This window comes from Ictalurus furcatus, chromosome 5 (genome assembly GCF_023375685.1).
Source record: "Ictalurus furcatus strain D&B chromosome 5, Billie_1.0, whole genome shotgun sequence".
Taxonomy (NCBI): domain Eukaryota; kingdom Metazoa; phylum Chordata; class Actinopteri; order Siluriformes; family Ictaluridae; genus Ictalurus; species Ictalurus furcatus.
In genome coordinates this window covers 27695033-27709009 of record NC_071259.1, presented here as the reverse complement: position 1 = coordinate 27709009, position 13977 = coordinate 27695033, and the positions used below count along the sequence as shown (strand labels likewise).

The window sequence follows — 13977 nt, the reverse complement described above, 5'->3', positions numbered from 1 at the left end:
TATGGAGACGTTTGGGACACCCTATATACAACAACTTGATTAAAGCGTGACATTCAGCATGTGAGGAATTTTTATTATTATTATTAATTTTTTTTTTTTTTTTAACAAGCAAGGTTTTACACACTTTTAGGCAAAGTTTGGTTACTGTTAGGTTTTTTACCACTGCATTGGTTAATCTGGCTTCTTACCCAATACGAAGCCTAGCCTAGGAAAGGTTAAAAAGTAAATACAAATATTCCCTCCTTTTTGGTGACATATATTTATAGTTTCTTATAGCTGATGGAGAGAAAAATAGGAATTTTGGTCAAAACACGATTTTTCATATTTACCAAATTTCAACCAGAGCAACATCCATGCATTTTCCCACTCCACAACACATATTCATATTTTTAAGAAAGATAAATTGCCGCCTCACAGCTCCATGGTCCCAGGTTCGATTCTATACGATACCCGAGTTACTGTCCTGGAGTATTACATGTTCTCCCCATGTATAATTGGGTTTCTCTGGTTTTCCTCCCACCTCCTAAATACATGCCACTAGGTGGACTACCTACTTTCAGTTACCCTTACGTGAATGTCACACACCCAGAACAAAGTTTAAAAGCATACAGAAATGGCCTTTCAGTTCCAAGAGCAAGAAATAAATGTCCCAGACGGACACGCCGAGGTTTCCAGGTCACCGTCTCCCCATGCTGCTCTATGGCCCAATTAATTACAGGCCCGAGAGTCATAGAGGCCAGTGAAACACGTGGCCTCGCTAATACCAAGAGACAAGCTTGCCCAGGGCCACACAATGCTCCCCCTATAATCCCCACAACACCCCAGAGGCCTGTCTCGGTTATTGTCTGTATTGCTTTGTTTTGCTTCTCTGGTTGCGTGGCTTATTTCGTCTCAGTGTGAAGTGTGTAGGTGTGTGTATGTGTGAAACTGTAAAGCAAATGAGAGACTGTTAGTTGATTGTTTATTGCCATATAAGTCTGTGTCAGTTCATAATAAACAGTGTGAGCTGGCATTTATTGCTAGACCTTACAGTACATCCATTCGTTAAACCCAGCAAGCGCTTGATTACTGAAGATACACCTGTGTCAGTTCTAGATTTACTACTGTTACCTTTTAGATGCTGTTTTGTTTCAAATGGATCCCTTCTGAAAATCTGTCTGGAGCTTTCATGGACAGGGAGTCATAAATGAAGTGGATATCAGCGGAGTCTGTATGTGTGTGTGTGGTTGGACTGGGAGACTGTGAATGAGTGATGTTCACTGAGTGATGGTGAAAACAGTGGCTCTCTGCCCACGGTGGCTCAGCCTCATTAAATCATTTCCTCCTAAAGAAACCCTACAGCGAGTGTGTGTGTCCTCACTCCATTCTATCTGTCTGTCTTTCTCGCTCTCTATCTGTTCCACCCTTACACTGCTGAATCTTGGACTATTCTGCTTCCCATTTCATCCTATTATTCAGTATAAACCCAAAATTTCTCCTGAAATGTTTCCTTTCTGCATTTACAGCGAACCTGGCCACGCAGTACCGTAGAACAAGTGGCACATTTCTCAGTGTTTTAGCTAAATAGGATGATTCGTTCATTGTGCACTGGAGCAAAATGATGGGCGTCGAAAATGTCATTGCTCCAACTATCCTTCCTCAGCCTCTCCACCGCCATCTTGACATCGAGGAAGCTTGTGCACTTAGCATTTCCAGGAAATGAGACGTCCGACACTGGGTGACTGGAGAGTGCTCCGAGGGTAATGGCTGGGTTCAATTCGATTTCATAGGTACAAACGCTAACCAAACCCAACCCTAATCTTAAAGTCTTCGTGAGATTTGATTCCGTATTTCCGCTAATGCGTTTCCTTCTGAAACCTACTTTAACTATCTTTATCTAACTACTTTAAGTTACTGTAACTATCGTGCGAGCTACTCGTTATGAATCGGAACAACTGCTGCACTACTTTTTATCTTTCAGCTGAGTTGCGATTTGGCTGACAGTAGAACGGTCGGACGGATTAATTAGCGTGTACAGATGAGAGTTTTCAGAATCAGGAACACGCTGGAATGTGGAAACAATGATGAAACCGAGCAAAATAAAGTCCAGAGTAAATCTGTTCTCTAACTCTCCTGCTTCCTATACGCAGTCATCTTGCCTTTAAAGACAAATAATGTCTTTTACATTCAATGCGAGGACAGAGCACAGCTCTTAGCCAAAATGTCACATGATGTCAGAGTTGATCTCGGATTTTGCCGCACCTTGGCTTGTCTTAAATTGATGCCATGTACTTTGGAAAACCCATGGCTTGATGCATACTAATTGTCGTCTCAGCTCTGGGAGATTTTTATGTAATTGGATTTGCCTGAAATGACAGTCATTTTGCTGTGAGTGACTTCTCTCATTTTATGAGAAGATTGTCATTCACTGATCAGTATTCTGACCAAGGAAGCTCAGTTAACCAGCTCTGTATGTCCTGAGGAGTCTAGCTGTTTTTCAGTGTCACCTGTCTAGACAAAACCAGAATGTTCACCCAAAAGAAAAAAAAAAAAAAAGTTGTCTAGCTCTAAATAATGCTTTAAGCCATAACTGTGTGAATATTTGCAGGACCTCTGGCTCAACCTTGGAGAACAGTGCCAATTTTTAATTGAGCCAAGCTAATAAATGCATGCGTACCTTTATTTCTCAGCTCAGTGACATTTCAAGGGGGGAATCATAAAATTAATCATTAATTCTAATACAAATTGGTGATTACAGAAAAAAAAAAGAAAAAAGATTTTTAGATGATTTCTGGTGGTACCGTATTTTCTTCAAGCTGGGAAAGATCAATAGATCTCTTCAGATTGATCAACATTAATGAATAAACATATCAATGACACCCACACCAGTGGAACTCATTACAAAACCGTTGCTAACGAGACCACGTTGTTGACCTTTCGGTGTTGCGCTTATCGTTTCAATTCACCCTGATTCTCTCAGGCTTTTGCGCTAATATTTCCCACAGCCCATTGTTTCCACGGTCATGTTGTCACGTTCTGACCCCGACGCCTCTTCTTTATTGACAACCGTGCATCTTGTCTTCATTTGTCGGACGGCCATGGTGGATTATAAACCGTCCCCGGGATGATGAAGAGTAATTAGATTTGTTGAGACATGCTGGTGTTTGTGCCAGCTATATCACGGGCTATAAGAAGGTGATTTGTGATTTGTGGACCCGTCTCCTTCTGAGGTCTAGTTGATGGAAGGCCGAGCCAGAGGACATCCTCACCTTCCTGTTAAGACACATTCCGGTGGTGTACTGTCCTGAATTCCAATTTCATCAGCCCTGACTTCGACACACCAGGACTGCTGCTGAATATTTTCGAGAAGGTGCTTATTATTATCGAATCAGATAGGAGGTGGTGCTGATAATTGAATTTCCGCACAGCACTATAAAATGATGGAGTTCTAGAGACCAAGCTGCTGCCAGAGACTTTCATTGTATCCTGATACCCTTGCAAGTTTGCATTCTTGCGAGCAAAGTCGGCGCATTGTTTGGCTTGCCTGTGGTCTTAATCCATCGTGAAACAGGTACAGTGACAGCTCTAGCGCGAGCACAACGAGATCTGTTGGAGCCAGACCCCAAACGCATTGCATTTGAATTGCGTTCTTTTTTACAGCAAATAACTCTCTTCAGTAGCATATACTTTTGCCGTCCGTTGCTCTGACAGGACGGCTTATTCACGGATCTTTCCGATCAGCCCGTGGTAGCGCGGTTCCGATTGAACTGGATTGTGATTTGCATTTCAAAAGCGCCATCGGCTTTGTACGGTCGCGATAAGACGAGGAGGCTGTTTAGGCTCCGTAATAGCTCTTTCTAGCGTGACCTTGTGCAGACCCGTTTCAGTCCATAGTTTTGGAATTGAGTAAAATTGTGAGGAGAAATGGAGCGAGAGTCCTGAGAATGCTAGCGTCCCTCTTGTCAGCTAAAGGGCATCAGACTGCATTGTAATGTCAGCTTTTAGTGTTCCAGCACATATCAGGTTGTTTTTGCGGGCCTCATGAGGAAACCTTTCACAAGTCCCTGACATCTGCTGGAACTCTCCATCGCTTTCTATCATGACGCCTAACTTTTTTGCAACATTTTACGTCAACTGAGTCTATTTCTGGCAGCATGAGTCAGACAAATTGCCCCTGAATCAAGATAATCCATCAGGTTGCTTAACATTCCGCCAGATTCCTCACTGTTATTTTGGATGGACGAGCTGACGACGCCCAAAGGAATACTAATGTTGCTGAGTTTTGCTTTGAAGCACGTCTCTTTGTCTCGCACGGAACCCGTTTTAAATTTAAGTGTAAATCGGTTTAAATGCATTCCAGTCTTGAATATGTTTATCTTCCTAGCTTGATACACAAGTCTGCCTACACAAGTTATGCCTTAGCAATGCAACTTGATTTGTAATCAGGTAAATGTTTCCACAATTTCATTTATCTGCTATCACTAGAGAATCTTACATGGATTTACTTAGTCCCTGTCTTGACATTGTTTAGCCAGGTAGCACATGAATCAATACTCAGCAATGAAATCAATATTCTGACTAAACTAAGCAATTGTCTAAATTATGCTTGTCTGATATGTGGTTGTTTTATCATGTTTTCTTTCAATATATATATATATATATATATATTACTGAAATATAGCCATTAGATACTTCAAAAACATCTTATTATATTTGCATTAATGCATGAATCCATTTAACATCTTATGCTTCTACTGTCCTTTTCCATGAGTCATCTATTATAGGTTATGTAACATACATTATTGTGTCCCACAACAGCCAATCGACACTGTTATCTGTGTCACATGTTTAACAGCGTGACAAAGACAGACTTTCCTTAAACTCATAGCAGGAAGAAAATTAAGTAACCCTATTTTTTTCTCTTTATTATTTTTTACAGTATTATGATATGAACTGAATAGATCATTTCTAAGAGTATAAAACTTTTACCCAAAGTATAGATAGGTATATAAGGTAACTTATTCAGTTTAAGTAAATTGTTATGACGTCCATAATGTCCACATGCCATTAGCCTGGATGCTATTTAAACACATTTTGTGTATTTGCTAAAACATTCTATTAAATAAAACTTAACCGTGCTACTCATCCATCCATCCATCTATCCCTTTTCCATACCGCTTATCCTACACAGAGTTGCAGGGGAGCCTGGAGCCTACCCCAGGGAACTCAGGGCACAAAGCTGGGGACACCCTGGACAGGGTGCCAACCCATTGCTGGACACAATCACACACACACCCATTCACACACTACAGACAATTTGGAAATGCCCCTCAGCCTACAGTGCATGTCTTTGAACTGGGAGAGGAAACCCCAGAAGCACGGGGAGAACACACAAACTTCGCGCACACAGGATAGAGGAAGGATTTGAACCCCTGACTCCGGAGGTGCGAGGCAAACGTGCTTACCTCTAATAAGCCACCGTGTTCCCCCCACCCCCAAGCTACTCGTGTAAGAGCAAAACGCTGCCATCTTCAGCAAAGCAACTTTGGAAATACAATGACATTTTTGAATGGCTAAATGCATGTGCTCTTAGATTCAGTGTTGAAAAATTTTAAAAACATTATGAAGAATAACAAGGGCTAAATGGCAGCGCAGTCATGGAATAACCCATACAAGCAGAACTCATTACATAACCATCACTAATGAGATCATACTCTTGACCTTTTGTCTTTGTGCTTATCATATCAATTAATTCTGATCCTCTCAGGCTATTGCACTATTTTCCGCAACTCATTGTTTCCACGGTCATGTTGTCACGTACTGACCCTGATGCCTCTGATTTATTAACAGCATTCATTGCATGCATTTTTGTCGTCCTATACTCAGATTACATGTACATAAATGGTAAATGGTGCACTTATATAGCGCTTTTATCCAAAGCACTTTACACTGTGTCTCATTCACCCATTCACCCATTCACACACCAATGGTAGCAGAGCTGCCATGCAAGGCGCTAACTTGCCATTGGGAGCAACTTGGGGTTCAGTGTCTTGCCCAAGGACTCTTTGGCACGTGGAGTCATGTGGGCCGGGAATCGAACCGCCAACCCTACGATTAGTGGACAACTCGCTCTACCATCTGAGCCACAGCCGCCCCATATAAATATCAGTATAACATACAGTGTATACAATCCAACTTGTTTGCTAAACAGGTAGTTGTTGCCACAGTGTCATTTTTTTTTTTTTGGATTTTCTGCCTCCTCTAGCCAGCTTCAAATGAATATACTTGGTACCGTTGGGTGATTTATGAAAGATCCATACTCTTGCCATGTTGTGCTCAAATTTATTTCGGCGGTACCTTGATGTGAATCAAGGTTGTTGTTGTTGTCATTGTCGTTGTTGTTTTGGGGGGGCGGGGGCTTCGCAGTGACATGAATCACTCCTCAACAACAAAAAGAATATTCTGAAACAACTAAGCATTACAAATAAAATATAAACATTTAGAACATGTATTAATGATGATAAGAACTGACAGTGTGGCAATCTTATAATTAGCAAACCTAGTGCTTCTCAAAAGGAAAAAAAATATTCTTACCACCGTTTGTTTATTTATATATATATATATATATATATATATATATATATATATATATATATATATATATATATATATATATATAAAAATTTGAGCACACAGTGCCATTTAATGGCTAAGTAATCTGTGTAAACTACTTGCATCCTATGGAGGTGAAATTGCTGACTTAATGGCTCTGCTTATGAGAGCCATCATTTCCCAGGCACAAACGGAGACCTACTTTACCTGCCTAGAGTTGCCATAGTAACAAAGCAACATAACAAATTTAATCCTGCTCATTCCAGTTTTGGGCAGCATGGAAGCGCAGCAGGTTTCGAACTCCAGGGTTCGAACCTGAGACCACTTAATGTCTACATAGAGCTTTTATATGGCTCCATGTTGATTTCCTCTGAGGTCTCTGCTTTCTTCCCACCTCCCATAAAACAAGCCATGGCAGCTGACTTGTATTTGCAATTTACTATCTGTATTTAGTGATCTCCAAATATCAGTATCTGGATTTGGATTGAAACCGAAGTGGATGTGATATAAACTGGAAGGATTTTTTTTCCCTAGTGACTCTGACAGATCCCTTCGCTACAGCTACATCACTCAAGTCCATAATTGGTCTCAACTAGAGATCGTACAGTTATTATTTGTGTTTGTACCTGTGTGCAATAATTTGTAACAAATGCAGTTGGTCCTGTTTCCGGAAACTTACGCAAAACTAGTAGCAGAACCACCACAGTCACAGTCACAGCAGAACCAGGCAGTTGCTGTAAATGCATCTTTCTGACTGCTACGCTCACGCCCACATAAATGTAAAAACATCTCATTTGTGCACTTTTTTATTGCATCCCTTAGGGTCCCAGTCCTGATGCATACTTCTAGTCTCAACCAGATGTCTTGTGAATCTTTCAAGCAAGTTTTCTTTGAAAAAAAAAAAGACTTGCTCCGCTTATTCCTATATAGTGGGGGAAATAAGTATTTGACGCATCAACATTTTTTTCAGTAAATACATTTCCAGAGAGATGTGCTATTCACATGAATTTTTCAACTTTATTACACATAACTTTATTTATAGACTTTAATGTTGTGAATTCTTTATATTTCCAGATTTCTTGAGTTAATACTGATGTCTGGTGAAAATTTCATATGAATAACATCACTGGAAATATATTTACTGAAATAAATGTTGACGCATCCAATACTTATTTCCCCCCAGTGTATGTATTTATATTTACATTAGCCGTTTTTTCTGTATAATGTATACATATTCAGTTGCATCCATATACCTGCGATAGATTGGCTGCTATTCAGGGTGTATTTACTTTTAAATCTTTGGGCTCCACTGCAACCCTGTATTGGGGAAAAAAAGATGCTTACAGACCAGGAATGAATAGAATATGTTTCTGCTATCCAGTTCTTCTTTTAACGCCATGTTAAGAGTGCAAATTCCTCTGTTCATTTTTCTCAGCTAAGTGGAATGGGCTAATAGAAGCTCACATTTACAGTACTCCTCCTGTCTACTTTACTGCCACTCTGCAAATGAAACCTACGGTGGTGTCATTTGTAACCTCTTGTGTAGATCATACATTTATTTCTGCGCGTTTTTGTTCTTCCTTCAGTAACGGTATGGCCTTAGATGTCTGGAGAAATGGGTCAGTGCAGCAAGTTTTATTAATGTAGCCTGCGAGGCAGAAGTGTGTGTGTGTGTGGGGGGGGGGGGGGGAGTACAGCGCCGCTCAGGGTGCCATGTGTGTTCTGTTCGCAAGTGTGTAATTGCCTCTAATGGAAGAGAAGGAACAGGAACAGTGGCTTAACTGTAGGAGGTCATCTCTACAGCTGAGGGCCGAGTCTCTCAGAGCGCAAAGACTGTGGTGCAGTCAAAGATTAGCTTTGAAAAAAGATTTTACAAAAACTAAAAACAATAGAGGAAACGTGAAGAACAGTTAATGGTTGGTTAAATGATGAGATTGGACATGGACGTAAGTAACATTGCTTTTAGATTGTAGCAGTTAGCTTTTAGAGTTTTAATCCTCCATTTGGAAGAAAGTCAGGGGCGTTACCTGGACTGTTAATCATCCGGGGCTGAGCCCAGATTCTTCTCCGTCAAAAAAAACTTTAAAAAACGTATCTCTAAATGCATTGTTTTCTTGCATGTGAGGGTTAATTGCTTAAAAAAAATGTGAAAATTCGACAAAAACTTAGATTTATAATAAAACTCGGGTGTTATCACTGTTGATAGCACTGTTTTGGCTATATAACACGAGACTAGGCTAGTTTGGTGTCGCTAGCCAAGGAGAGGCACAAGTAAGCTATCATTGTATTGGTGTAGCTGGCTACAGTGCCATGCAAAGTATGTTAGCCATCCTTATGCTCTGCTCACATCATGCTCACGTAACTTAGAACTCATTTAAACAGTTACACACCTTGTTTTCCTTCTCAGCATGAGAGGATGCTAGTGTTTCGGTTTCAACTCCTTTACTGGTAAAAAGAAAATCAGCGTATATCCATTTTCCCCTCACACTGTGTGAGCTAGCATTTGGCAGAATAATAAAACACCCATCAGTCAATAAGACACATAAGTATTTCCTGTAAACCCTGTCTGATTGGTCTCGTCTCCGTTCACTGAAGATACAAAATGACAACACTGCCGCCTTCTCTTACAGACGGTCAGTTGTTCCTAAGTGGATGCTGAGTGTATTGTGCTTTTGTCGGTCTTTTTTAGCTTTATTATTTCTTTGTGACGCAATGCTAGCAGTTTGACTTGTAGGTTAGCCATCTGAATGACAATTAGTTGGTCTTACACCCACATACATACACATACACACAGCCAGGGTTTGAGAATGGGGATGGTTTCAGGGGAGATTGTCAGTATGAATCTTCTCCCAGCTCCCTGCTCCACTTGCCACATGATGGAAGAGCACACTGTTAATTCGTTAGCAGAGAGCGAATCATGCATTCACTTATATTCTGTACATTTGATAAAAGAATGAACTTTGCAACGAGGCAGAATGGACTAATATGGAAATTTTTCTCCCACACGGCACATCCATCCCTGGGATTATTAGGCATACCTCTGCATTATTCAGCTCCTTAATGAATTCAGCTCTGGAAAGCCTTCAGAAACGAACGGCATCTGAAATATTCCACACAGACTGGACGTGAATTGGTTGTGCAATGAGCATGAATTGTTACACTCTGCTCTAGCATGTTGCTTACCGTCCTCTTTCTCTGTAAGCCGAGCATGGCCTGCCACATCAGCCGTGTGTTGGCAGCGTATGACAGGAAAAATTTGACCTTGATCTCCAAGCCCTGAAGGACAAGAAACAGACTTGTGTTTTATTGAAGCTGCCTCAATAGCACTGAAATGAGTGCAGTTTTGTGGCTCTTGCTTTGAGCGCGAGTGTAATCGAAAGTGTAGAGATGCTCGAGACTGTGACATTTTGCACCAGAGGCTTTTTAGTATCTTGTGTAGAGATTTCGTTTGTGCAGCAGTGCAGAGCTCTTTGAAATGTGTGATTCATTATGTCACATTTATTGATCTTAGGGGCGTGATATTATATAGATATGATACTATACTGTTATGCATTAATTACAGTATACTGTATACACTCATTTTATTGCTTGTACACATGTTCATTCGTGCAATTATCCAATCGGCCAATCATGTGGCAGCAGCACAGTGCATGAAATCGTGGTCTTTTTCCAACCTACAACAGCCCAGTATTGGTGAACCTGTGCCCACTGTAGCATTAGGTTCCTGTTCTTGGCTGACAGGAGTGCAACCTGATGTGGTCTTGTGCTGTTGTAGCCCATCTTGAGATGCTTTTCTTTTCACCACGGTTGTAAAGAGTGGCTATTTGAGTTACTTTAGCCTTTCTGTCAGCTTGAACCAGTCTAGCCATTCTTCTCTGACCTCTCTCAGCCCCAAAGGCGCTCACTGGATTCTTTGTAAACTCTACAGACTGTTATGTGTGAAAGGAGGAGCTCCGCCTTTTCTGAAATACTCAAACCACCCCTCACCCCACCCCCATTCTGATGCCTGATCTGGACATTCATTGAAGTGGATGGAAAGTGCACCTCTCAAATACTGCATATTGATAAATTGGGTAATACACTGTGAGAGGTTTTTTTTTTTCCTTTCACATATTCTCTTTTTCATCCTTTTGCATTCCCCAAAGACAGAAATCTAAGTATAATATGTATTATGACCTTAAAAACAACCTGAAATAAAAACTGATCTTCTATATGTGGCTTTGCAGTACTGTAACACCATTTAATTGGATACCTTGTAAAGTAAGGCTTGTCAGTTGTGCCTATACGAATCAGTGAATGATTTTTTTCAGCATTTATGTTGTGTTGCAAGCCTGAAGCACTTTATTACTTCTCATTAGTTTACTTTTACCTTTATATATATATATATATATATATATATATATATATATATATATATATATATATATATATATATATATATATATATATAATGTATTAGTCTAACATAGCATATATATATATTAGCATATATATGCTAATGTTATAATATATATATGCTATGTTATAATATAATAATATGCTATGTTATAATATATATAACATAGCATATATATATATATATTAGTTTAACACATGTGACCATGTATACCAAACCATAATTTCCCTATGTTGACCTTTAGAGGGGAAATAAAAACCTTGAAAAGTCCACTTTTCTTTCAGTAAAAAAACATGTACAATAAATGACTATATAACACAAATTTCAACTTACAATAGTTCCAGTCTAATAACACAGAAAGACATGATATAATGTCTTATGAAAGTTATACTTGTGTAGTTTTATCCAGCATTCAAAAACAGTAGCAATATTGTAAAATAAATAAATAAATAAATAAAAGATCCATGCTTTTTCCAATTAAGCAGAAACTGATGGTGGTAGCACATAATCATACATGCCTTGTTCCGTCTCTAAAAGTATGAATTAATTAACCAGCTTTATCTTTCATATTGAAATTTGTTGGGGGGTTTCCATAGAAATTTATGTGCTTCAAATCAACAACAGAGTTCTAAGTTTTTTTTCCAAGAATAACAATTTGTTTGCATTTATTTGAAAGTTCTTTTGAAGTACTGGAACAGCAAGGCCAGTTCTTTAGTTTTTGCTATACATTTTCTCCAATAGACAGCTCTCTAGTCTTCATGTTGGTTTATCCTTTTTAACAATAAATGCAATCATCACAGGTTAAAACCCAGATCTCAAACCGAGACATTCAGAGCTATTCATTGTTTAAATAATCAACATGACAGGGGACACCTGTCATTCACATGTTCTATTATTCTTGATCACTTGAAAAATGGGTGGATTCAAATAACTTCTTATATAACTTCTTATATATTGTCTCATATTCATGTCTTACTTTTGATCTCAAACCCAAATGTCTTCAGTGTATAGTAAAAACAAAATAACTGGCTTTGCCGTTCCAAAACTTTGGAGAAAATACTAGTATTTTTAAAAATGAGATTTTTTTTTGTTTGTTTTGTTAGAACAAATATAATTATACTTAGCAAAAAAAGAAACATCTTTTTTTCAGGGGAAAGTGTTTTTAAAATCATTTTGTAAAATCCAAATAAGCTTTACAGATCTTTATTGGAAAGGGTTTAAACGATGTTGTTCATGCTTGTTCAATGAACCATAAACAATTATTGCACGTGCACCTGTAGAATAGTCCTTAAGACACAAACAGTTTACAGGCGCTAGGCAATTAAGGTCAGAGTTACAATAACTTAGGGCACTAAAGAGACCTTTCTACTGACTCTGAAAAACACCAGAAGAAAGATGTCTAGGGTTCCTGCTCACCTGTGTGAACATGCCATAGGCCTGCTGCAGGGAGGCATGAGGACTGCAGATGAGTTCAGAGCAATAAACTGTAATGTCTGTAATGTAAGACACCTAGACAATGCAACAGGGAGACAGGAAGGACAGCTTCCTGGGGGATCCCCCCCCCGTTTGTTCAGGGACTCATTATTCCATTTCTATTCGTCAAATGTCTGTGAAACTTCTTCAGTTTATGTCTCAGTTGTTGAATGTTTTTACGTTAATACAAATATTTACACGTTAAGAAATTTGCTGGAAATAAAAGCAGTTGAATGTGAGAGGACATTTCTTTTTTTTGCTGAGAATATTTCTTCTATTGTTTGAGCGGACAATTTAAATAACTGTGTGAAATGTTTAGTTCATACAATCATATTTGCTCATTTTTATGAAGGGCACCAACAATTCTGGAGGGAACTCTAAGTGAGTTTTGGCTATAATTTATTTATTTTTTATTATTCTTTTCTCAGTTGCAAAACTCATTCATTCATCCGTTCATTCGTTTATTGTCAGAGGGAATGACGCAAAAGCCTTATATAGAAAGACTAGTAGAAATAAGTTCACCAAAAAAAATACCCCCATGGTACATTTCTGTGCATCAGTCCTGTTTTCCTGTCTTTTATCGTTTATATGTAATATTGTTCTCATGAGCTCTTTAGATCCTGGTTAATTATGGCAATTTCATAATTGCCCGTGTTAACACTGCATATCAGGAGCATTATGCGCTAAGCTTGTTAGGTAATCTTATAATTGATTGGCCTTATCAAAACTGCACTAGATATTAGTGATTTACTTTCATTTGAATCGTTATGCAACCTCATTTCTCCCACGACGAGGGAGGATTTTATCTTACAAGTCAGTGCTTCTCATGCACCTTAATACACCATCAGAGGTTTTTTCGCTTGTTATTTAAGGGACTTTCCTTCTGGGTGTTTAATTACTCTGCTGCAGGAAGAAGGGGCTGGTTCCAGTGCAGGCCAGAGAACATTATATGACAAAGGAGCACAGGACAAAGACCACACACACCCACACACCCATAAACAGCAGGCTCGGGGGCAGGGCCAGCTCACACTGTGCTCAACGTTCTTCAGCATACAGGAGCAAACAGGAACAACGGAGAGACAAAAAAGAGACAGATAAGTGGTGATAGGAAGAGGGAGTAACAGAAAGAGAGGGTGGTAGTGAAAGATCTCCTGCTTGGTGCAGCTTACAGCCTGATACAGGAAGCGAGGAAGTTGTGGCCCACTTAAAGGAAAGGGGTGGATCTCTCTCTCTCTCTCTCTCTCTCTCTCTCTCTCTTTGAGAGTGGGGGGAAAATAAGGAGGCTGGACCAAGCACAGAGAAGGAGGGGTGTGTGTGTGTGTGAGTGAGTGAGCGAGTGAGAGAGAGAGAGAGAAAGCCGCCTGCACGTGTTCTCTTCTCCTCACCATCACCACCACCACCACTACCTCATCCTCATTCTCATTCTCATTCTCATCCTCAGCTCCACACGAGGATCGGTACAGAATGCCAGGTGAGTGTTTAGATCAGGATGGATTGTTCTGAAGGTAGAACAGAGA

The 13977-nt window shown here is 39.6% G+C and overlaps 1 protein-coding gene across 3 annotated transcripts in view; it reads left to right on the top strand.

The window, feature by feature from the left end:
- Positions 1–13977, top strand: part of dab2ipa (DAB2 interacting protein a) — a 93814-nt gene that overhangs the window by 36521 nt on the left and 43316 nt on the right. The window contains exon 1 of one of the 3 annotated variants that reach the window (XM_053625576.1): positions 13866–13931. The exons of the other annotated variants lie outside the window; for them this stretch is intronic. The gene's annotated coding sequence lies outside the window, so the exon portion shown is untranslated. Of the gene's footprint in view, positions 1–13865; positions 13932–13977 lie in introns of those variants that run through there. 3 annotated transcript variants of the gene reach the window in all.